This window comes from Oenanthe melanoleuca, chromosome 8 (genome assembly GCF_029582105.1).
Source record: "Oenanthe melanoleuca isolate GR-GAL-2019-014 chromosome 8, OMel1.0, whole genome shotgun sequence".
NCBI lineage: Eukaryota > Metazoa > Chordata > Aves > Passeriformes > Muscicapidae > Oenanthe > Oenanthe melanoleuca.
In genome coordinates, this window is record NC_079342.1 from 16,745,585 (window position 1) to 16,770,976 (window position 25,392).

At 41.6% G+C, this 25,392-nt stretch overlaps 1 protein-coding gene across 5 annotated transcripts in view; it reads left to right on the forward strand.

The window, feature by feature from the left end:
• Positions 1-25,392, forward strand: part of PTPRF (protein tyrosine phosphatase receptor type F) — a 369,892-nt gene that overhangs the window by 79,075 nt on the left and 265,425 nt on the right. For 3 of the 5 annotated variants that reach the window (XM_056497305.1, XM_056497306.1, XM_056497308.1), the window contains exon 2: positions 9,344-9,424. The gene's annotated coding sequence lies outside the window, so the exon portion shown is untranslated. Of the gene's footprint in view, positions 1-9,343; positions 9,425-15,842; positions 16,105-25,392 lie in introns of those variants that run through there. The other 2 variants (XM_056497307.1, XM_056497309.1) reach the window with 1 other exon arrangement.

The following is a 25,392-nucleotide window of genomic DNA, read 5'->3' on the forward strand; positions in this document are numbered from 1 at the left end:
AGAGAGACAGATAAACATCAGCTCTTCAGTGCAATGGAGGACACTCTCCTGGCAATGCTGATGTGAGCTTGGTCTGATTCAGCAAGCTGTGATGGATTAAAACAAATTAAGCCATTCCATTGTATTGCATTAATTTTATAGCATTTCTTATAACACAAGGTTTTTTTTCATTACAGCGAGAATTTGCTGTCCTGTGGAGTATGCCACTGGGCAAGCAAAGAAAACTGAGCCATTAATCCTCAAAAGAGCAATCCTAGTCCTGACTTCATGCTGTCTGTCCTGTTGGTGTCACTCTTAGGAGTTTGTTGTAATGTACTTGTTCAGATCTCTTCATTTTTGCACCCCAGTGCTAGAGCTGTTCTGCTCTTTTGGTGTTGACAAGATACCTGTATGCTTTTTCTCTTCTTCTAAAACCCTTACAAGTTCTCTAGAGTCCCTTAAAGTCAGTTCTGTGCAGGAGTCTGCTTGATGTGGAATTAAAACCTTGCAAAAGAGGAGGTGGGGAGCCACTGAGCGGTGCTTGGAGTGTGCTCCTTCCTATCCCATTCTAGACAAAGTGGCAATAACAATGTTCTGTTCTTCTCTTTCCCAAGCTAGCTGGGAATCAGCACAGGTTTTTCTGGGACGATAGTGTAACTGTGGCTTCTACAATGTAAAGAGCTGAGATTTTGAGATCTTGTGTATGGAATGAAATACTCCTGATTTACCCTTGGCTGATTCCAAGTTGAGGTGACTGTTTGGGGAATGGATACTTTGGATGAAAAGAGATTAGTCCTCTCCAGTACCAGTTATTCTGTATGCGAGAAAAGATACAGTAGGCTGATACATAGTAGTGAATTTCTTAAAAAGAGTAACTCTAATCCTAATTACTAATAATTAGCTACTCATAATTCTTGAAACATGTGTCTTTATCCCTTTGATTACTTAGTAGCTAATAATAATTTGTATGCCAGTCATCCACGTTTCCTCATTCCTTAAACCTCGTTAAGTTCTTCAAGATTCCATTCATATTTTACATTTGTCTCTGGGAAACTACATCAGAAAGGAGGTTCCTGCTTTTCCTCGTGATTATTTAGCACTGTGATGAAGAGGGCAAGTGGATGACGCTTTGGAGGAGCGAGAAAAGGCGTGAAATGGGATTTCTGATGAAAATGAGTCTCTTCCAGAGTAATTGTTCATCTTGTTCCAAGCTAGAGCCTTGTTTTATGTCCTCTCTTTTGAGAGAACAGTCAAGGAGCAGTATGGAGTCATATAATAACTTAAAAGATTCTAGGAAACTAGAAGGTGAACATGGCCTACGTGTGCTTGATGCTGAAAGTCCAATCTGGTCGCTTCAGTAAACATTGACAGCAGCTGCTCCTGTTTAGTCATGGAGAGTGTTGCTCTGTAGTGTTACATGTACAGAAATAGCACCAGTAGGGAGAAAATGCACTTACCTTGTATCAATTCCATGAAGAGCTCCAGCCACTTCTTGTTTTATCAGCCTTGTGCCTGTATCGGTCTGCTAGCCTGGCTGTGCCAGTACTGCTGAAATAGAGGAAAGTCTTTAATCTGGTTCATCTCTGAACATGATGACATAGCTGCTGCCCTTTGGTACTAGCAAGATCTGTGGGCTGAATATTGATGTGCACCTCTGCCCAAGTGATGCGGGTCCGTGATTGTTCCCACTCCCACGCTGTCGGAAATGGGGGCGAGATGTGCTTGGATAAAACAGTAGTGTGTCAGTTGGGTATATCTGGAAAAATTCAGCCCCCTTCCCTCCAGCAGCATAGACAAAAGAGAAGTCTTCTACTCTGTATGTATTTTGCAGATCACTATAGGAAGCACTGTAGGAATTACCTTGTTATGATAAAAATGTAGCAAGTAAAACACAGGCAGGGACCCTGTGGTCATCTGAAGTGAAATTCCTGGTCAAACCTTGAGTTGCCCAAGGTGGGGCGTGAATTTTCTCCCTTACCACAGGATCCTCAAAAAGATAGAGCACATAAGCCATGTTCCTAGATTTTGTACAAGTGGGAGTAGTGGTGTCATTTCTCCCTGGAAATCCTTGTAACTTATTCATCAAACTTAGTCATACCTGGCACTTATAGGTAAAAGAGATTGTTCAGAATTTCTCAAGAAATGTTTTGCCTTATGTTGAGAGGTTTGTTTGCTTTGTACCCAGAATTCTCATATTTCCATGTTTGACGTGCTCCAAGAACCTGCTTTAAAAATAACTGATAATGTTTTAAAAGACAATACTGAGAAACCAAACGTTTATCAGCTCCTTTTCTTTTTTTAATTTTTTTAAATTTTTTTTTTAAATTTTTTTAAAATTTTTTTATTTTTTATTTTTTTTTATTTTTTATTTTCTTTCCCCAAGAAGAAAGCTATGAATGGTTAGGCAAAGACATTCATGTATTTCAGTAGTCCAGCTTTCGCTGAAGAAACCTGGGCTCTTGATGGTTTTTAGCACAGTGCCAAGGGCTCATCTGCCTTCTATCTCAAGGGAATCTGCAGCTAATAAGGTCATCAGAACACTGATACTCAGTGCATTTCTCTGGTTATCCTGGGTCTTAGTTAAGCCACACGTGAAATGTCAGCTCCTTTGGCTCTAGAAATACTCATGTGATCACTATAGCAAAGGGCCTGGCAAGCATTTGCCTGGTGGTGCCAGAAGAAAGGACATGTTTGTGCAGTGGTGCTGTATTCTTCCTGATTCCTTGGTGTGTAAGGATGCTGTGTTGCATGCCTAGAAACTCCAAGTCTGTTATTTGGCATTCTTGCAGTAGTAGGCAGGAGCAGGGTTTCTTCTCAGCCAAATGCCCAGGATTTCTTGAGTGCAGCCTTTTGAGCCCTTCTGAAATACGTGGGACTCCTCCATACAATTATGGCTTGGTTCTCCAATGTCTAACTAGCCCTTCATGTGAATCATGCCTTTTGTTGCCTTTTGTGTTTTGTAAAGATTCAAGACCGAAGCAGTTGCTGAGCTGAGAGCTCCCTTGTGACACAGAATTGCATTTTTCATAGAGAGAAAGTGACACTTGAAATCATAAAAGATGGATTTTATTTTAATTTTAATTGTTCTGTCCTTGTGCCCAGCTCTGTTTTACACTTTAGGGGAACCATCATATTCTTTAGTTATCTGCAGAGTTCTTGAATAAATTAATGCAGAATTTGGAAAACAAACTGACTTTGTTGTTTATTATCAAAGCAGAAGATGCCTCAGCACTAACTCTGTCTGCGTAGCTCAGTTGTGTTCAAATCAATGCTTCATCTTCTTAAATAAGTTTTCTCACTGATTTGCAGAATATCAGCTTGGTTCTTTATTATACCATATACAATTTCTGTGAACTAGATATTCACCAAAGGTAACATTAGACACTGAGCAAATAATTGTTTCCTGTCACACTGCATTAGTAACTGGGAAGAAAGTGTTTCCTAATTTGTATTTGTGCAGAACTAAATATAGCTCTAGCAAAGCTTAACTTCGACTCCAGTCATTCAGATCCCTAAGAAATTGAGTACCATGTTTGTCAGTCACTGGAAAAATTACTTTGTGTGTGTGTTCCTTGCCCTCCCACTTTATAATCTTAGGGACTTGAATGTGAGGCTGTCCAAACTCTGAGAAAATCCTGATAGTCCTGGGTTATTGCTGTCTCCAGGAACTATGGCAGAAATTTTTTTTCTATTAGGAGTTTGAGGATATCAAGCCCTGGCTGCATGCCCCATTCCTTATTTAGCAAGGACAAGGTTAAATTGTCCCGCAGTTATATTTTCCAGCAAAAACTGCTCTGACTTCTCATCTAAAATCTGGAATTTATTAGCTGTTCTACTCTAGTTGTTCTGTAGAGCTGATAGCCTGATGCACAAGATCTTAAAAAAACATTTAAGAAATACTCAGTTTGGGATGTACCAGTGAAATCATGCTGGTAAGAAAAATCTGATGTTACAGGAAAGGTGTATTGAATGGATTGTTTCTCCTCCCTGGGAAGCTTACAGACTTGTGTCTGTGGCTTGGTATTGAGTCTGGCAGCTGTGGGATAACAGCCTTCGTGCTACATTTGCACTGAAAAGGCAGCGCTGCTTCCTGAGATGATGGAAATGCCAAATGCTGCGTTTTGGAGCTTGAGTCTTTCAGCTGGCATCTGTGAGGAGAATGCTTCAGGTTCATCTCTTCTAGAGAGGCTAAGTGTGAGCCAAGGCTCAAAATAGTTGCATTCTTTTTTTGTATTAGTTTGAATTCATCAAGATAAGCTCATCCTTCCTGGCTGTCTCTGCTGGACGCTGAGCAGGAGGAACGTGTTTGAAAGGTCTGAGGGTTCTTCCATCCAGGGTTTGTAGAAAACAAGACAGTACTTCATCATTAATCTGTGCCACTCAACCTGAAGTGTACTTCTAACTTGTGCATTTTATCTGTGCTCTGCCCAGTTCCATCAGTGCTTTGCCCAACCTTCTCATGTTGTCGGTGGTGCACATAATTAGGAGGAGGTTGCTGCTGGTGAGGAGGAAGAGGATTCCCTGTATATTGGCTGTGTCTGCACCTGTACCTCTTGCTACAGAGAGATCCTTTGAAGAAGTGATCTAAAGAAATCCAAAGAAAATTGCCAGGGTTTGTAACAGCTTTCCTCCTGGCAGTCTGTGGTTTATTTTTACTGTAGGATGTGACAGGCAATTCCTGGTGCCTCAGCTGTGTCTGAAGTGTGAGTGATTGCTGGAAACACGAGTGATTGCATTAGCAGCTTTCTTCCCTCCATTGGGGAGAAGTTTTGAGTTTGAACTCTCCCCTCGCTGAGATCTTTGAAGTTTGGATCTTTAAAATCATTCTCCATGCCAAAGACCTACTAGTGCAGTTGTCATTCTTCCCATCGAAGGGGGACTGGACCAGCCTCCCTTCAGAGGCCATTAAAGCTGCTCGTTTCATCTGCCAGAGAGGTCAGCAGAGAAAGACATAAGTAAGTAATTATTCCCTTCCTCTCCTCCCAGTAGCTGAGTGAGCTCTGGAAGTTGAAACATCATTAAATCTCTGAGCAGTGTGGATAGTCTGCAAGCCAGCCATGGAGCCCATGTCACATGGTGGAGGGAGGGCCGAGTAACAGGTGGTATTTAAAAACTAATTAATATTTGTGAATAACAATGTGCTGTTAGTAAGAAAACAATTCAGTCTGCTTGTGAATATTTATGATGATGACTTTCAACACTGCTTGGATCATGCAATGCTTTTCCAGCTGCTGCACCTCCTCTTGTGTCACAACATTTCACACCAGGGTGAAAATATTGTCTGCTGTGTGGATCTGTCCCACAGGGCTGCAGCTGGCTGAGCAGCACTGTGGAGTGCACAGTCTTAAAAGAATATTATCACCAGTTCAGTATTAGTGGAATGCTAGACTCCAAACATTTGAAGTATTCTTTGCTGGTGGAGTAAGCCATACAAATTACCTTGAGATTTCATCCCATTAAGAGCCAAACCATGCACAGAGGTAGTGCTATGTTTGAAGAGAAAGCAGGTGTTAAAGGTTGTTCTACCTCTTAATGTTGTGTGCGAGTGTTTTACAGTAGATCAAACTTGCCTAATGTAATCTTCGAAATGCTTTCATTTAAAAAGCTCCCTGTGGTTTGTATTTGTTGAACTGAAAGAGCAGAATCTACTTTGTAGCTTGGTGAGGCGGGGTGTTCCACTGAACATGTGTTCACACTGTCATTTGGGAAAGATAATAGGTTTTTAACCTCTGCCAGTGTTAGACTGAGGTATTTATGGAGCTCTGCTGAAGCTGTGCCTAGGCAGGCAACCCTGTGATGCAGGTTTTTCACAATTTGCCATTTTCTTGTGATAAGTTGTAGCTTTGCTTGGCCCCTTGCAGTGCCTCTTGCAGTGTCAGCCAACATGGGAGCTCACCTAGAAATCAGGAATTCCTCACTGTTGTTGATGCTGCATAGAAAGCTGATGGTTGCTGGTGTTGTTTGTTCGGTAAACACTGTCTCATAGCTTGATAACTCAGCTTTGAAGAGTTCATTCCTGGCTTAGCACATGGAAACTGGCAAAACCCATGGAGGTGGTGTTCATGTTTTTAGCAGCAGAGGTGTCCAGGTGATGCTGGAGGTGCTGGGCTCTTGTTCAGGGTGCTGCAGGGGATGTGCAGCATGGCACTTACTCTTGGCAGCCTCCCCACTGCTCCTGATGGGCTTGAGTTAAACTTGAGGGAGGGTCTGTGTACTCCAGTGCGCTGAAATCCTTTGGTATGGTCTCTCTTTTGTCACTAAATTAGCAGATGGAGGCTCCAGTGTGCTGCACAGAGGAGGTTATCTCCAGTGAGCTGCCATCACCACTTTCATCACTGCTGATTAATTATTTTTGTTAATGTTTAATCCTCAACAGCAAATACCTAATGTTTATATGCCCTTTCCCTGTATAAGCAGAACTTCTCCTTTATAAAGTCAGTTAAGACATCCAAAACTGAATCAGTGTAAAATTTTGAATATATCTATCAGATGAACAGATGCAAAGAAATTCAGAGCAGAAGTGATCACTTCAGTGTTCACAGGTCCTCTGGTGGCAAGGATTTCCAGGAGTCTTCAATTGCATAGTAAACACTGCTTAATATGACTGAGAATTTTGTCCAACCGCATCTTAAAATTCTTAATATTTTCAATGTAGAAGAGGTGGTTTGGGGTTTTTTTTGGGAGTTTTTGTTTTTGTTGTTTTTTTAGTGACGTATTTCCACTTCCTTTTCTAGCAGTAGAGTCACTGTGGTGTGGCTGAGAATAGTTTACTTGAACTGCCCCTGTTTCACAGATGCAAAAAGCTACTTAAGCTTTTGGAGAAAGAAGTTTCTAGTGAAATACATGAGTGTGTACCATGAATTACTTCAACTGTGTGTTAGAACTATAGGAAATTCTATGGGTTTTCCAAGGAATATGTTTAAAAGAATACATAAAAAACAGTATAACAGTTAGCAGCAGAGACTGATATAGTTAAATGAAGTCATTAATTTAAAGTGTTGGCTTACAGATATTTCAAGCATTTGTATGCATTTAATAAAGGGTTGCTTTTTAAGTAGCTTAAGTATCCTTCTCTGTATGCAACATATCCTGGGAATTAACAAACCACTTACTGCTGGATGGATTCCACTCAGATGCAACTGCCATTGCTGCAGCAAAGACTGATAGAGTGGAAAGAGCCCGTACTGAAATGGTCATCCTATATTAGTCTGGGGGAAGGGAGAAAACAAACCTGTATAATCTCTCTTCTGTTTATTTAGTATGCTGATCTGTGCCATGAGCATCAAGGTGGATGTGTGCATGCCTAAAAGAGGGCTTTCTTCAAATTTCAGGGAGCCTGGCAGGCAGTGCCAGGGTGCTTGTTTAAAATTCTTTCCTGAGAGATGGAGACCAACAGTGTGGGACAGCTGAAAGTGGAAGTTGGTGATCTGATACTGAGAGAATGGTGCTGGGTTATAAAATCGGAACCCTGTGTGAAAGGAGGAAAACTTACAACATGTTCTAAGCAAAGGAACTTGCAGGGATAAAAGAAAGGACAGTGTGGTCAGAGTTATGGAAAACATACTGAGGAGCATTATGCATAGATATTGGCAGGGTAACACCTCCTGGTTTAGAACAGGAGCACGCTCAGAATAATGACAGCAAAGGCTGCCAGTGTGTGCCAGGAGTAAATATAGTAGTGTAAGCACTGCTACAGAGTCATCGAAGTCAATGCTGCATAACATAAATTGCATAATATATTTGTTTGTGAAGGTTATTAGAGCACAGTTCTAAATGGATCTGAGTCCTTGGAAAGGTGAGTTTATTCTGGTTCCCTGGGCTGAGGTTTCCAATATGTCCCAGTCTGATCTGGGGCAAACTGCCAGCAAGAGGGGGGAGGTTGATGTTCCCCTCCCACCAGCTCCAGTGCTTGTCCAGCAGCTCCTGAGCTGGTTCCACACAGAGTGCCAGAAGGAAAGGAACTGCCTTCTCCCCTCAGAAATGGAAAAATTGGGGGGATTTTTGTTGACCTGGTCAGCTGAGATGGTGAGGGGATGAGAGAGGATCTCCAAGGGGTGTGTGTAGGGGGGGTGGGTGGAGGTATCTCTGGGCTCAGGGGACACTGGGCAGGCAGGCTGTTCAATCCTCATGTCCCACCTCAGAACTGGAGCCAAGCCTCTCTCTCTCTCCCACCAGGGATGTGATGGCCAGTGCATGATGCAGCAGCCAGCAGATACCCAAATTTCAGGGCACTGCCACACTCTCCATAAGAGGGCTGAAGCTGTTTACAAAATGCGTACTTTGTAAATGATAAAGACTAAATAATGTATTCTGTGCATTTGCATAATTTTGAATCACTTATCCTTCTGAGGGCTGTAGTCATTTGGCTCATGTTAAAATGTACTTAGTGGTGTAGTTGAGCTCAAGCCATCAGCTGTGGGTTGAGCTGGCACTGAAGATGGGAGGCATGTTCCTAGGGAGACCATGCGTGTTCCCATGAGCAGGGCTCAGAGGTGGGACAGGTAGGAGGCACTGTCAGTGCTGTGAAAGGTCAGGGTGGCTTTCAGACAGAGCTTGAGACCCAGAGCAATTGAAGTGGGACATACCTCCATGGGGATGGCATCAGGAGAGAAGCTTCTGCTCTGCACTGGGTGGGATGGAGGGGGTTACCTGCTGAAAATGCTGGAGAAACACATCTTTGGGCAGCTGCAAGGTGACAGTGGGCCACATGGATGGGGTTGGGCAGAAGATGCTGATGTGGGGTGAGACAGGAGATGTGTAATATCAAAGATGGGGAATAACCAGTGAGCAAACTCTGAGAACTTGCTTGATTTGGGTGGGCAAATGAGCCCTGACAGGGAGGTGGTGTAATTCATTTTTTATTGTCAGGGAAATAAACTTCAGGGATAGGGAAAAGCTGTTTAAGCTGCTGGATCAATGTTGGCATGAAAACAAATGGATAAAAGCTGTTCAGGAGTAAGTGTTAGGCTGAAAGTTTTTTAACTACTGGAGAAGCTCAGCTCTGCAGTTAGAATTAGGTGTGGAGGCTGAGGAAAAGCATTGTCAGTATGTGGGCTCCGTTACTGTGATTGGGGTTGTTGGATGCGATACCTGTTGTGGAGAGCTAAGCTAATGATCTGTAAACATCTTTCCTGCTTGAATCATGATTGTGACATATGCAAGGAGAAAAGGGGAAATTGTCTCTTGCTGTCAAGGTTTTAAAAAGTGCTGTATGGGAATATGTCCTGAATTTAACTGCTTTTTCCCCAGGATGGAGAATTCATGTCATTAAGCAGAGTTTTAATCTTTGCTGTACCTTTGAGATTGTCTCTGCTGTTTTGGTCACTTACAACACTTATTCTTATGTTGTTTGTTTTTCCCCTAGGTATTTTTATGGCCTCTGTCACAGTGGTGTCTCAGTGTCTTCCAGGCATTTATGGATTTATTCTGAGAACGTTCCTGTGAGGTAAGGAAATATTATCACTTGGTTTTACAGACTGGGAACTGAGGCAGAGGAAGACAAAGGTTGCAGGAGTCTTGTAGCATAGCCAGCAGTCACACTGGTTGCCAGCAAGTTCATTATTGTCCTAATCCCATACCCAGCTACCTATCTGGATTTTTTTCTTTCTTCCTCTTTTTACTACTTCGTTTGTTTTTTCCCTTTCCTTTCTCTTGTCTGAGTTTTAGTAGCAATAATCTGCAAGGGACTGGGAGGACCTGTGGAAAATATGATTAGGGATACTGGTGTCCTTTTTTTAACATTGTTACTTAGGAGTTGAAATTCCTTTCTAAAAATATCAGCAGATCTGTTTATGTTAAATGATTAGCATGTTTAGACTTCCAAAGATAAGCTGCCTTGCCTTTTTGAGTCAGTAACTCCTTTATCCTACCTGTCTAGGCTTGTGGCTGTTGAATTCTTACCCTAAGCTAATGCCATCCCAATCACCTAAAGCAATGCCAAGAATGTCATCATCCATGCAAAGATCTGATTCGTGTCAAGACAGGTGTAAAATTTCTCAAGCACACTTATGTGTAATTACTGTTTAACTTTATTTTTCAAAGATCTTTCTAAGCTAGCTAAAATGTGCAGCTTTGAGCTCCCATATTCTCCCAGAAATTGGATTTCAGTGCCTGATTAGTGATGCTGATCCCTTTGAAAAGTATTGCAAAGTTCCTGACACATGTGTGCACTGAATTACAATTCAGATCATAAATCAAATATCATGAATAACAGCTTGAAAAATGTATCTTTTTTTTCTTCTCCTTTTAAGTAAGGAATTTTTAAGTTAGGTGTCCCTTGAGCCCTTTTCTCTCTTCAAGATGGTATTTAAAGTGTGACTTTTACTACTTAAAGAATTTTCTTACAGTTTCAGCAGTATTATAAGTTAGGAATACACGAGTAGGCTCTGACAAATATTTTTATTGCATGTTAAAATCATCAAAATTATTAAAAATATAACATTGCAAAGAAATATTTAATGCCATGTTCTAATTTCACAATCTGTAAAATACATGTAAGAGATCACATTTATCCTCTTTATTAGTGTGTATTATGTGTCCTTATGTCCCCAAGAATAAGGCCCTAATGACTCATGAACTGTCTCAAAGTGTACTAAATAAGATTAAAGAGCTGGCCAGTGACCTTAACAGTCAATTAGGCTGTATGTTACTGAGCCCAGTGTTTGTTGAGTGTAGAAGAGTAGCAAAAATTCATTAGCTGAGATGCTGATGCTTGAAACAAGCAAGATCTCTCTAACACCAGAGCTGGTGCTGCTGCTGAAGTGGAGATAGAAGCACCTATGGTAGGTGTGTGTGTATGTGATTGAAAGTACTGCTGATGTGGTCCTGGGTGGGGAGGAAGCTGCTCCAGGGCTGTTGGGCTCAGAGCCTTGTGGGGGAGGTCCTGGCAGCACCTGGGGCTGGGTTGGGCAGTGGCAGGTGCAGCTGGAGGTGGTGCTCAGGGTTTGGGATGTGCTGCCTGAGAGGGTGGGAGGGCTGCTTTCAGAAACCTTGTGTTTCACAGCAGCAGGGCAGGGAAGGATGTGTTGCTGTGGTGTGTGGCATGCTTGGTTTTCCTCAGAGGTGAGCCTGGGTTGGTGTGGTTGCATTTGGGTGCAGGCAGGAGGGTGAGCAGGAAGGCTCTGGGCTGCTGTGCCCACTGAAGAGCAGTCTGAATGCTTAATCCCCTTCTCCCTTAGCTCAGGAGATGGGACATGAACAGGTGCTGGGTATGCAGGGGTGCAGACAGGTCATCTTCCCTGATCCCCACCAGTTTCATTGCAGTCCCATGGAGCTGTCACATGGAGCCAGGCTGGCAGTGGGGCAGCAGGGCTGAGTATTTCCCAGTGATGGGCAGGCTTGGTGAGCTGCAAACCTGGACAGTATCTGAATTATGGTAGCATCTGTCATCTTAAGTTCACATTTCTTGTTTTGTATTGTGTTTGGAAGCATCCTAGAGCAGTCTTAGTTTGGAGGTGGGCACTACCTGGTGACAGAGCTGAACCAGGAGAAGTGACGTTACACAGGAGCTGAGGTGGCAGCTTGGTCATGCAGCTCCTCAGCAAAACAGCTGTCCTTGAGGGCTTCTCAGTTTTGTAGCACTTCTTTTCTGGTATGTGCAGTTAGGAATGCTTTCAGCTGACCCTGAGAAAGTCTTCTGTCATTCTTAAAGTAAACTCAGTTTTAGGAAAGAAAAGATGACAGACTCAGTCAATAAAAAATGTGGCTGAAAGTACAGTTTGAGTGGCATGCAGTAATATCTTTTAAACTAAACCAACTTTCTGGAACATAAATTGGGCAGAATCTCCCTGTTCTAGGTCATGGTTTATCTGTAGGGTTTTCTTTTAAAATAATTTCCTTAATCATTATTTGGGGGGAGGGGAAAGGGGAGCCTGGGAACAGAGTGGATGAATGGGAGAAAAAAGAAAAGGAAGCCTTTTCAATCATGTCAGACTGAATCTAAAGCATCAAGGAATGATGTTACAGGAGAACCCCTGAAGATAAACTGTAACCTAGATTAGCAGAGTACAGATTAAGTTTTCAGGAGTCTTGAGACAGCACTGTGTCCTGAAGCAGTCTTTTGTCATTCATTTAAACTAAAATTGTTGTATGGTTGCGTTTTTAGGCATACACAAAAATACCTATCAATTTGAATGTTACAGCAATGAAGTTAAGAAATTTATTAAAGTGAATACTGCTTGAAAAGATTAAAAGAAAAAACAAAGTTCAGATTTTTCATTTGAACTGGTTATTGCTGGAAAAATACTGTATATGATCATGGTTTGGGGGATTTTTTTACAAGTAGCATTACCACTGGAATTGCAGTTGAAACTGAGACTTCTACACTATTAGTTTCTTTCATTTGGCCTTAAAGTGTCAAAATCTTGTCATTGGGTCACACTGTCCTCTTACAATACTTTGAACCTTTTTATTCTTTTATTCACATTATGGAAAATGTGTTGCAGTACCGTATTCTAATCGTAGGGTTGTTTTCTGTCATAGAGGTTGTATATTTCTACAAAATGTTGGCACAAAACTTATGTGATTCAAAGTGATTTAATTGTGTGTTAATGCTGCATTGGCTGGAACATACTTATAATTAATGCAAAACAGTGAGTTGCCCCTTACTTTTCACTGTAATCCAGTGAACAATGTTTTCTGGCTGTACTTAAATGACAGCCTCTAAAGGGCATTGGCAGAATTTGTTGGTGTAGTTCAGCCTCATTTATATATGACTATCTATTTTTTGGACTTAAGAGTCTTTAAGTCCTTTTATCTCACAAATAAGTAGATTGCTTTAATATATTGGAACCCAGAGGGCACAACTACTGGCCATTTACCTGGCTTCACATGATGAGTGTTGGAGAATGCATGTGGAGATGGAGGGTGGGGTTTAAAACTGCAAATTTGCACTTGTAAAATTCCCTTCTGCTTTGAAGGTGTTTGCTTTAGCTGTCTACAGGGATACATATTTTCAGAAGTTGATTTATGAAAAAGAGGCTCAGGAGATGCCGGAGATGTTACAAGATTTAACCATATTTACAAAATTGAGCATCAGCTTTAGCCCTCTGGTCTTTTTCATTTCCTTTTGTATTTTATGACGAGTATATTGGTAGGTGGCTTTTGTGTTGTCACTTCACCTGTTTAATTTAAATTTAGGTATCTGAGGGTTGTGCAATAAAGGTAGAATCTCCATAACTGGCACCATAACCTTGTCATCTTGCAGAGTCAGCACTTGCTCTGCTCTGGCGCAACGGCTTTGAATAGCTGCCACCCCATGTGTGTGTTTCCTAAACTAGAGACAAGTGCTGAACTCATTAAAAATACATGCTATATAAGTTAATGTGCATAAGGAGTTCTGGTGCTGAGATCTCCTTTGAGGCTACATTTAACTCTAATTAACTTGGTTTCGTTCTGTCTACTATCAGCATAGGCTTGGCTGAAACCAGCCAGTATTGGTTAAACTGTGGGTTTGAAGTAGAGCCCAGCGGGGTGATGAATTAAAAAGCAGAGTTGTGACTGTGCTGGGGTTCCTGATGCCTGTGCCAGCCCCTGGGGCTGTGCTGGGCACGAGCACCAGCTGTGCCATTCCTGGGGCACAGTGCCGCAGCGAGCGGATGCGCATCCATCGCCTCGTACTCTCGGGCAAAACTCTGGATTTCTAAAGAGGCCTGAAATAATGAGGTTTGCTGAGCTGTGACTGAACAATTGCATGACACCAAACTCCTCTGACTAAAATAGAGTCTGAATTTTTCCACTGTTGGAATAAATAAGAGCAGCAGAGTACCAGTATTTTACTGTTCTCTCTATTCGTACCTTGTTTTCATTCATCATTAACCCACAGATGAGATCCAGGGATTCTGCTAATTATGATCCCTTTTTCAGGGGAGGCAGGCAGCAAGACAGGGATTACTGATGCTGGCATTTGCAGTAGGGACAAGTACCTGCAATATATGGATTGGAAATATGGGGTGGGTTTTCTTTACTGACAGTGTTGGAAATCAAGCTTTATATTATGTCCAGTAAAGTAGGTTTCACTGAAAGCTGATTATAGTATTTTGTGAGAGAAGGTTTTCAGTATACCACTCTGGAAGAAAATATTCACAGATCCATGTTCAAGGGTAGGCTGCTATATTTTGTGTAACTGGAAGAATGCATGGATTTGTTGCATTTTCCTCACAGCTAGCAAAAGAAAATGGTTTTCCCCCTTCTTTTGACTAGTACTAGGGTTTTAGTCTTGCAGAAGGTTTTTATTGGTAGAAATACCAGGTAAAGTGGATTCTGGATTTAAGCACCAAGTGGGGTGGGAACCTCTGCCCAGCAATTTTTGAGTGTTCATAATTTCTTGAAAACTGGACCTTGTAAAATACTTCAAGTTGGGTACACTGGAAATTGAAGCATTCAAATCACTAACTGCTTTGAAAAGTGACAGCCAGAATCTCCATTAACATTGCATCTTCTGCCTAGGGGATCACAAAACAGAGCCTTGATGTGTCTTTGAGGATGGAAATGAAGCAGTTTTAGTTACTGTGCTTCAGTTGAAATGTGGTAACAGCACACAACCATGTCTAGTTCATTTTGCTGAAAAACAAAATAGAAATCACGGAGGATGATCTGAGGCTGTCTGTTTTCCTTTGCATAGAAGCAGACTAGCAGTGATCTTGTAGTGTCTTGCCATGTCTCAGCCATGAGGATGGTAATTTCCAGCTGATGAAAGGTAAATTATGTCTAGAGCATATTGTATGTGCTTCAAGGTACCTGTCAGTGTTCGTGGAAGAGTGGGACTTGCTGTGCTGGTTTGGACCAGTGGTCAGTCTAACTCAGTACACTACCCCTGGCAATGATCAGTGCTGGATAACTTAGACAATCAACAGGAAATTGTGCTGTTGGTTATCAATGTTTTCTCTACTGGGGAAGTATTGGATTATTTTTCTTTTCTTTTTGACTTACAAAACCAAACTAGGCTGATTTAGTAATTGAAAGAGTCCCTTCTAAAATACAGTTAAGATCTCCCTGCACAGACAAGGAGTTTGACATTTCTTAGTGTCACCCCAGTTTGAGGATTGGTCTAAACCAATTGCAGTCTTCAATCTAGCTCAGACCAATCTTTCTAAATGTTCTTCTGTGTCTCCAAAAGGCCATAGTCATAGTACACGAATAGCGTGGAGTTGGTTTTTTGCTAACATTATAGCTGAAAGATAAAATATTAAATGGGTATCATGTAGCTATTGTATTGCTTGAGCGTGTCTTCACATTAATTCAAATTAATTTAAACAAGGCGATAGGAGTAAAGTGCAGAGTAGAAAAAGGATAGATCAGAAAAAGGAGATAAGATAGGTGTATTCAAATAGGCAGAGCCTGATGAAATTTGCCCTAGGGTACATCAGCAACTAGCCAAGCAACCTTTGAACCATTTATAATTATCTTTTAGAAATTGGGAAGGCCAGGAGAGGTCCTGAAGGACTAAAAAGGGCAATGGCATTTCCTCAGTTTGAAAAAGGGAGATCCAGGGAATTACATACTAGTTAGTCTAACTGCAATGCTTAGAGAATTGGAACAAAATTTTTAATTGGTTTCTAGGAATCTGGAGGATAAGAAAATAAGGACTCAGGAATAGCAGTACCTTTGATGTTACCTTGACTTCAGTAATTTCTGATAAAACCTCATGACATTTCTGTGGAATAAGGAAATATATGTATTTAATAATACGGTAAACAAATAATAGTTTAAGGACCATGTTTGAAGAGTAGTTACCCATAATTTACTGTGAAAATAAGGGGAAGAAGGGAGATGGCATGAGGAATTGTGTGAATACACCCATGTTTGTCTTGGGCTGAGCTTTATTTGCTGTTCTCTATACTGGTGTGGACAAGGGAATACTAACTAAATCTGCAAGTGAGTCCAGACTGAGAGGTGCTCAAGCAGTGTGAAGCATAGTTCAGAGTTAAATGGCTATGGTAGATTGAAACAGCATGTGGAAATCTGCAGCTTACAACTTAATGAGTTGAAATGAGGAAATACAAAGTGGTGAGGACGTGGCAGGACTGCACAGCACAGGAAGACTGCTTTGGGACAGGCACTGGATCACCACCTGTGCACAGGCTGACAAGCTGTGTCTGCAGTGTGTGCCCAGGACTGTAACTGAAGGTAATGGTGCTGCTGTCAGTGCTGCTGAGCCCCCAGACGTGGTGCTGTGTCCAGCTGCAAGGGTGGTGCAGCAGGGAACGTGGGTTGGCTGGGGACTGGGATGAGCAGTGGGTATTGTTGGAGCTGGCTCTGACCAGCCTGTGCATGAACAGACCAAGTAGTCAGTTGCCATCTCAGCCAAGGGATGGACAAGAGGTGGTCCTGGTCTGTGGGGAAGCTTGAATCCTGCTCGTGGGCGCAAGTATGAGAAAGGCAAGTCAAGCAAGGTGTGCCAAAACCAGATGAATCAAGCAGAGGGCTGGAGGTGGCTGGGGACTGGAGCAGGAGATGTGTGAGTGGGGTCCAGGGGAACAGTGCTTCCCAGGCATGGGGGAGGAAGGGTCTGAGTATGGACACCCACCCCAGGCAGGTGGGTGGGGTGATGGCAGCGTCCAGGTTTTCCAGGGGGAGCATGGTGAAGGGAAAAGATGGAAAGTGCATGGGGTACAGCAAGGAAAGTTCCTATAGCTATCTTCAGAGTGAAAGAGCACAGAGCAAGACTCCAGAGAGCTTGTAATGCTTCCATTTTAGAAGGTATTTAAAAATCAACTCGGCCATGCTCTGGACAGAATAGTCTGACTTGAGAGTTACTCCTGCTTTGAGCATGGATTTGGACATGCTGAGGTCCTTTCCCACGTGCTTTAGGCAAAGTTTTAATAAGCTACTTCTTTCCTCATTATCTTTAGAGGATGAATTTTTTGAATGATATGTCTCAGGTGAGTGGCAATGCTTTTCCAGGTAATCAGTCGTTCAGAAGGGCCAAATACTACTGGGATTGCTTACCTTAGTGTCTCTTAATAATGTAAAAATATTTGTTTCCTCAATCAGCTGTCAAGAGGAAACAATATAATCAAATGTTTAAATTTCTTCTGTGCGTCAGCATTTTCTTGGTTAGAAGCACCAGCGTGTTTTCTAGGACACAGATATTTAAATTCCTAGCCTTTCAGAAACGTTTGTGTCAAGCACGTGGATTGGATTGGGTGCTTGAAGGAAATTGTTGCCTTGTAATATAATAAACATGTACCTAATCAGAGAAGCTGATTATTTCCCATCACAATAAATAGAATGCAGGTGATCAGTGACATCAGCATATATTTTTTTCCTTAGTGTTTTGCAAAAGTAATAGCTATGGGCTTGTAATAGTGATATGTAATCTCTAACATACTGTGGTTAAATATTAATATACCCTGGCTGTGTTTAAAGATCAAGAATGGTTTTTTAGGTAATGAAATGTTAACTCTCAAGCTCCATCAAATTTTGTAAGATGACCTGTAGAAAAGGGAGTGTGTTGTCATCAAAGTGGTCATCCTGTTGCATGAACCTTAGCAAGAATTCCATGCAATTATTAGAATATTGAGAAATTGATACCTAAGGTTTCTGTCAAGGTCTGATTTAATTAGTTTAAAACAGAGCCAGGCTGCTTGAGAGTGATCACATAGAGAATTCCCAAAGGCTGAGGGTGTGTCTAATTCATCTACCCCATTTCCTTAATCATGTTGATGGGGTTTTTGGTTTTGTTTTGATTTTGAAGAGGTGCTGTTGGGGCTGACAAGGCCACCTTGTTTAGAGCTGTGGAGGTGCAGAGATTATTTTCTGTGATGCTGTGACAGTCTGTAGGGTCACGTACTACAGAGCTGCCTGGCTTTCCTTGTTGGGACCGTCTCTCCTGGCACTTGCACAGTGGCACGGAGACTTTAGGCCATATGTGTAATCTCAGTTAATTGTGTTAGATATTTGTTCTCCTTGTTTACTGTTTGTCAAAGTCTTGTAAATGAAGTTGTTACAGTGTGGAATTTTATGGTGTCCGAGTTGGAAATGATCCCGCTTATCTTGTTGACTTCTTTCCAAGCTGTTTCTGCAGTGGTTCCGCTTTGTAGGCCACCATGCAGGAGTGGCAGGCAGGTCTTCCTCCTGAGTTTTACCTGATACTCATTAACTCCAGATGGCAAATATGATTTTATGCTCTTGTAAAAGGTGTTCTGTTCAAAAGGAGTTCTGTAACACATGCAATGGGATTGAGGTTTTTGAAAATTTCAATTTATCTATTTAGCTCAGGAGCATTGGTTATTGGTGTTGCCGGGGTGGAGACCCTCTGACTGATGAGGCACACAATGAAGAAGGGCTGATACAATGTATACTACAGATATTATGACAAAAATGTTATATTTTTTTCTGGATAGCAGTGACTGATCGGCTGTAGACATTCCTGACACTGCCTGACAGAAAGGGTTATTTTATCTGAAAACAGTGCAGTTACAGATGAGAGACCTCCTGAAAAACATCACTCACTTCTACCAGTGACATCCATCACTTCCTAATTATGGGTGCTTTCAGGTGGAGAAACAAGTTCTTTCCATTGCTCCTCCATAGCTTTTCTTCCAGCAGTAGCATAGGGTTAAAGTTGGCCTTTTATCCAGGGGTAGAGGGATGTGTGAATTAAATTAATGTGTATTGATGTCTCTCTGTGTTAGGTGGGTATCCCACTGTTAAAGACATGGCAGTGGCCAGTAACTATGGAGAATGAATAATTCTTTGTAGCTTTAACCCACCTACTTTGAAGTACAGAAGATCTGTTAAGCTTGCTTGTTTGGAAGTCAGGGCTTTTCACTGTCTTCCAAAAGCTGAATCAGATCAGAGCAATTCATGAGACCAGTGAAGAGAAAAACCTCTGATCCCTGCTCAGAAACAGGAGAAAGTCTCTGAATCTCAGTTTTCTAACATGTGCTAATTTTGGTGGCAAAAGCAAGGCTTCCCTTAATGGTCCAGGAGCTCTTGCCCCTCTGGATGTCCCTGGAGCTGCCCTGGGCCAGCACCTTGTTCCCCAGCCCCTGCTGGCTGCAGGTTCCTGCTGCCCACTAACCTTAAAAAAAAACCAAAAAAACCACTAAAGGGTCTCCAGGCCTGGCAGACAGCACTTGGCATTGCTGCCTTTTTGGTCCACAGCCAGGACAGAGGCTAAAGTGGGATTTTTTCCAAAATGTAGAATTGCCCTGACCTTTTCTCGCTGAGTTTGTTGATCCTGATACCATACTGTAGGATTTTTCAGGAATTCATTTACTTTTTTAAAAAAAGCCATGTTCCTTTTTTCTGTGCAGTCCATAGCACTGCCTAGAGATCTGGTGTTGATTCCAAACCCTCTATTGCTTCCTGGCATCAGAGCAGACACTGGCAGCTGTATCCATTATACAATGGCCTAATTGATTGGAGATCTTTGTGTCTGCTGGAGCTCTTTCCATGGCTGGGTGTCTTACACTCTGGTGTTGCTTCAGCCCCCCTGCTGTGCAGGGCTTGCATTTTTAGCTCGGCTCTTAAGAAATTTACTTTCCTTTGCCATACCAGATAATTCTCTTCTGGTAGTCTTACAGCAAGAGCAAGGCAGAAGATTTACTTTCTCTGTGTGATTCTGTTGACATACAGATAAAAATAACAGTTGGTTGAAGTATTGTTTGTTTTTATGTATAGATGAGCCTTTGCTCCACCCATGAGTGTGCCTCTGCTTATATTTCTTTGTATTTACTTTGTGTGGCCCGTGGATGAGGCAGGTGTGGAGATGCTGAGGTTACCATGGCAGTATGGTCAGCATAGGTGCCTGTGTGCAAGGCGTGGCCAGGGAATAAATGAGCATTTTCAAAATTGGTATTTAATTCCAGTGACTCTGCAGATGGCAAAGTATTTACAGTTGCTGGAGTAATCTCTGCTGCCATGCTCTGCCTTTTCTCTTTGAAGAGTACCTGCCTTGCAGCCCTTCCCTGGCTGCTGGTAATAGCAGTAATTAGAACACACCTGGTAATGACAACAGACGTGCTGTACCTTCTGCTGCTGAGGACACTGATGTCTTGAGGTTGGGAGTGCTCATTGCCACTTAATATTAGTCCTCAATTTACATATAGGCTCAAGGTTAAAGCCACAGTCCACAGATAAGGTGGGAGTGGACAGTTCCATTCCCTGAGTGCATCTCTGACTTCCTCCTGAGAATTGTAAGTAGGACAGATACTGTCCTGTTGAACTGAGTTAGTATTCTTTTGTCCTTAATTTTGTAGTGCTACAGCTGGACCTTTTTGCAAGACCTAAAGCTATGTCTGTTTCTTCAGATATAAAGAGGGAATGCAAATGAGATGAAAGTAATTTAAGCCAAAAGTGTAGGCTTGGTGATGGTGTGGTCCCCAGACTTGGCAAACACCCGAGGTGCCAGTTGTGGGTGAGTGTTGCCCATGGGTTGTATCTTCAGAATTCTGGAAACACCTCTGGATATCTTACCCATTGAATAAAAACCCTGAATGTTACTGGAATTCCAGAGAAAGAAGTGAATTGTGCTGATGGCTAAGTTTATCTTTTCCTGAAAGCATGGTTCAAAGTTTAATTTACTTTAGGGAAAGGGGGATGGGGGAGACAACAACAATAAAACCCACCCCAAAACCCGAAATTCTCTATGCCCACTTTTTTGAAGTCTCAAAGACTGAAATGAATTGTTATCTATTAACTCTCAAAAGGCTAATTTGTGAGGGAAGTGGCTCCAGAGCAGAGGCTTTTGCAGGGAAAGTGTGGGACAGCCATCTGTCAATATTGTTCTTACTACTTTTCCAATGCTTTTACAAATTGATAGTCTGGGAATTGTCTCTGCTGCAGGTAAAGCCAGTTTCAAGCCTGTGCGTGCTGATATTTTATTGAAGTGAGACATGAATGCTCTGGGGGAAAATGGCATTGTGAGATAAAGGGCTTTGATACATGCATATAGCTTAAAAGTCATCTTAGAAAAAAGAAATAAAGCAGATGCTAATTGTAAAACTGTATTTCATGTACACTCTTCTTATTAAAGTTATTTATCTAATTCAGCATATATGAACACATATGAAGGCTCTGTATCCATCCCAAAAATGCAGCTTTGAAGCAGTTCTGTGATTATGTAAATACATTGTTGTGATAGAAGAGAGAGTAGCTTTAGTAGTCTCTGACCAGAGAAAATATTTTTTCCAAGATTAAGAGTCTGAAATATCAGTTGATTTTATAATTTGTTTTGAAGGAGAGCATTGCAGGTACACATTTTCTTCAAGCTTTAAATAAGCAGTCTGACTGGAATAGCAGTTTTAATCTTTTTTAATGATGTTTTTCCAGTATGAAAAGGGCCAAGAGATGCAGAAGTCTAAAGGTCTACTGGTAATGGTTGAAGTGATGGGAGTTGTTTACAGAACATAGTGACTGGATAGCTGCCTCTTGCTAAGAGCATATGTGTGACCTTTGTTCTTGGTTTAAAGTATAATTAAGAAATACATGCCCATGTGTACTTAAAAACAATAAAACCATCCCATTTGCAGACTATAAGGTACTTAGAGTTGGCAGATACAGAAGCATTTCACTGAGTGCTGGTGTTAACTGTTTTGTTACTAATGATTTGAGATGGCTTTCTTTAGTGCAGCTAAAATGAGGTCAAGTAAAATCTTTATTAAGTGTTACTCATAGGAGTGAGGTAATTGCCTGTTGTCTTATCTATATAGGTAAAACTCTCATTTCTTTCAGGTCATCACAAAGTGAAAATGGAGAAATCCCAGCCTAACTTGCCTTTTGCCTACAGTGCATGCCACAACTCTTGCAGATTTGGTAGGGAGATATTTAGTAGGCTTTACCTTTTTGTCTTGCTCTGCTAGTTAAGGCCATGTGCTTTCAACACACAGAAACCTCAGAGAGGCAAAACTGTGGGCATTTCACTTCTGAAATTCTTAAAGATGGACTTTTAATTCTTCGTATCATTCCTCGATGCCTGAAATCTCTGTGCAGGCAGGGTTAACAGTGGTCATTTTGTTGACAGACTTTCTTACTCTGTTGTTTTGAGTTGTTACAGCAGGAGCTTTTTGTTAGTCCAGCATTTGATGCCGTGTGTCTGCAGCCCCCTTCTTAAGTGGGAAACAGAGGAAATCTATGACATGTAGCAGGTTTGAAAGGAGCAGCTGGGAATTGCTTGGAGGTTTTGGAAGTGCAAACCTTATGTGCTAGACGCCTTTCACAAAGCTGTGCTGTGAGCCTGGGGTCCATAGGAAGGCAGTGCTTTCACTGCAGCCAGGGCATGATGAGAATGGCCAGCAGGGCTCAGGGGCTGGCAGAGCCTCGCTGTTCCTGCTCTTGTCTTTCTGCATGCCCAGTGACCTCTGCCTGCAGGGACGCTTTGCCCTCGCAGTGCTCTCTCCCTTCATCCCTCCTTACTCCCTAACAGCAGCAGCAGAGCACATGGATGGGTTTGGAGAAGGGTATTTGCTGCTGCTCAGGCACTGGGGTGCTCCAAGTGTGCTGGTGCTTTGGCACAGTGGGCGCACAGGAAACATGCTGATAAAAATTCCCCATCCTCAGCCCTGGGCTTGCTAGCTCTGCAACAGCTGAGCCATAGTGACTGGGGTCTAGCTGGACAGGGTTCTGTGTCACAGGTGAAATAATGTCAATATTTTCAGTAATGTGTTAATATACGTAAATATATATTTTTTTCTAACAGCTGCAGTTCTTGAACCACAAACTGCAAAGAGGGTAATGTAAAACCTTTAAAACAGAGGAGGCAAGCAAAGGAAATTCCTTAATTTAGCCTCTTTTAGCTGGGTTGTGAAACTTGATAAACAGCTGCCTTAGCATATGAGAGGAAAAGGGCATCACTGAGAATGGGGAAAAGAGTTGAAAACAAATATCCCATCTCAGTCTCTTACAGCAGAATATCAGCTGAAAAGCAACATAAGCTCTTTATAAGATGTTAAGCAGTAAGATTATGAGAAGCTGGTATTTTTTCACCATGCATACAGCCACAGTTTGCTGACAATATGAGAAAAGGCCTCTGGTGTGTAAATGTCTGGTTTTACCTTGTAGTGAAGGAGCTCCAGATCTACAGTCAGTACTGTGCACTAACCATGGTGCAGACCTCCTTTTCTCAGGGTTGGTAATAAACAGAAAATTGACAACTTACAGAGAATTTATTAGAGGAAAGATTTTTTTTATTTTTTATTTTTTTAACTTTTTTATTTGGCCCCCTTGGAAGAAAATCTAGCCAGGATTCTTTCTCATCTCTCTTGCTATGATCCAGGATTAAGGTCCGGACCCTGTAAAGGCTATTAGTACAAGGAACAAAAGTTAAAAGAAAACAAAGTCTTGTTTTGAGTTGCTTTCTCAGTTATTCATTTTGGATTCAGTGCATGAACGACTTGTAGTTCACCGAGGGTCTGAGTCACGGGATCAAGGCTACAATGGAGGTATTGTGATCACCTTTCTCTTTCCACCACCCTGTGCAGTCGAGTTGAAATCCTGCTCTTTGGCATCCAAGCTGTTTCTTTGGTGACCAATTATGACTCCAGAAGTATACATTGTGGTCTCCCTCAATAGCTGAAAGAGTGTAAGGAAAAAGATAAATGTGTTCAAACACAGCTCTGTTTTGCAAGCCTTCAAGGTGATTCAGAATAGAGCTGTTGGCATGTTTGATTTAATGTGGTGTATCAGTGCAGTGTTAGGAATTCAAATGTCAGTGTTACAAATCCAGAAAACATAATTAAAGGTGATTTAACACTCAGAATGCTATGCCCTTTACATACACATTATAATTACCTCTAATTTTTGTTAGCATGGAATTCTTGGTTTCTTTAAGCAGCACTGTTTCTTTGCAATTATTTAATTTTAGAAATCATTATGTGTTAATCACTCAAACCTTTGTTTTCTAGAAACCTAAGATGCAGTCTGTAATTTTGGTTTAGTGGATGCATGTTGTGCTTCTTTATCTTATTGATGGTCCTCAGAGTCTTCATGTGAAGGCAGCAGGGTTGTATAAAGTATTTTTAGAATAAAGAGGGAGTTTTATGACAGTGACATGGCAGGGGTGAAAAAGTAAGAAAAATGATAAATTCTGTAAACACTTGAATGTAGTAGCTCCTTCACAAGTAAAGGAGAAAAAAAATGTCAAATTAGTGTACAGATACAAGAAAAAGGTGTAATTTTAGGGAAAAGAATCACACATGACAGTGAGGCAGGATTTTCTTTCTTTGAATACTTTCAGCAGTGGTGCTAGCAGGATTTCCTCATTGCTTCCCAGGACAATTAATCTCTTTTCTTTGTGTGGTTGGTGAAGTCTCTGGGTTGGAGATGTCTTTGTGTTCAGACACCCCTGTCCATGCCACTTGCACTCACAGGTGACAGCTGCAGTGATTTAGTGACTGTGTCCTCTGTAACATGCTGACACCACAGGTTACTGATGCTCTTCCTGGACTTCTGAGTGTGTCTGGTGTCCGTGCTGGGGAGATGCTTGGTTTGTCCTCCCCAAAGACTGGTGTCTAAATTCCCTTGGTAAAAGAAGGTGCATTCCAAGCATGCATTCAAAATAAAAACTCTCACACATCTGGCAGGCAGAACACTCACTAATAGCAGCAGATACTTAAGTAGCCTATTTTCATAATCCCACAGGTAGTTGTTAAGAGCATTTTCTCCTACTGGGAGAACATCTATCCTTCTGTTGAGCTTCTTGTCAGCTATCTCTCTGTATTTATGACCTTAATGGAGTTTTTAGCAATCATACCAAGATATAGTAGGCTCTGTGTATATCCATAATTCAGTATTTTATTTTATACCTAGAAGCAACTCATGTTGGTGTAGGTGAGATACTTGGGTGTTGCATCTGTACTGGTAACACAGAACTTTCCCATGTCCTCATAAATGTTCCTTTCTTGGTGGTGGATCTAAATTTAGACTAGCTTTGTAACTGCATTTTGCTTTTCTAAATGAGATGATTCTCTTGGGCTAGATGACATCTGCTACTGAAGTGGTAGCTAGGGCAGAATTAGTAAATCAGCCTTTTCAAAGCATTTTCCCAAAATCTGCTGTGTGGAAGAGTATAGATTGACCAACTGGTAACTTCTCACTAGGGTTTATGGAAATTATTAAGTCAATTACGGAGTGCAAGAAAGCTGTACAGTGCAGCTTGGTTTCTTTTCCTTGTATGGTTTTTAAATACATTGCAACAGTTTTGAATTGGGAATGGCATTTTAAGAGGAGACGCTTTGGTGCCACTGTGAGTGCAAACCACACAGTGCTGAAGAACCAGATTGTGCAAAGGATTTCAGAAGCTGATAATAAAAAGACTGTGCTCATTGGTGATACAGGAGTAGCAACTGTGTTGCAAGTGAGATTGCTATCTCATTATTTCAAAACAAAAGTAACCTGGGATACATGTTCCTGTTTTGATCAATAAGCCAACCTTGTGAAATATCAGAGTTTTGCCAGGAAGAATTAAGACTT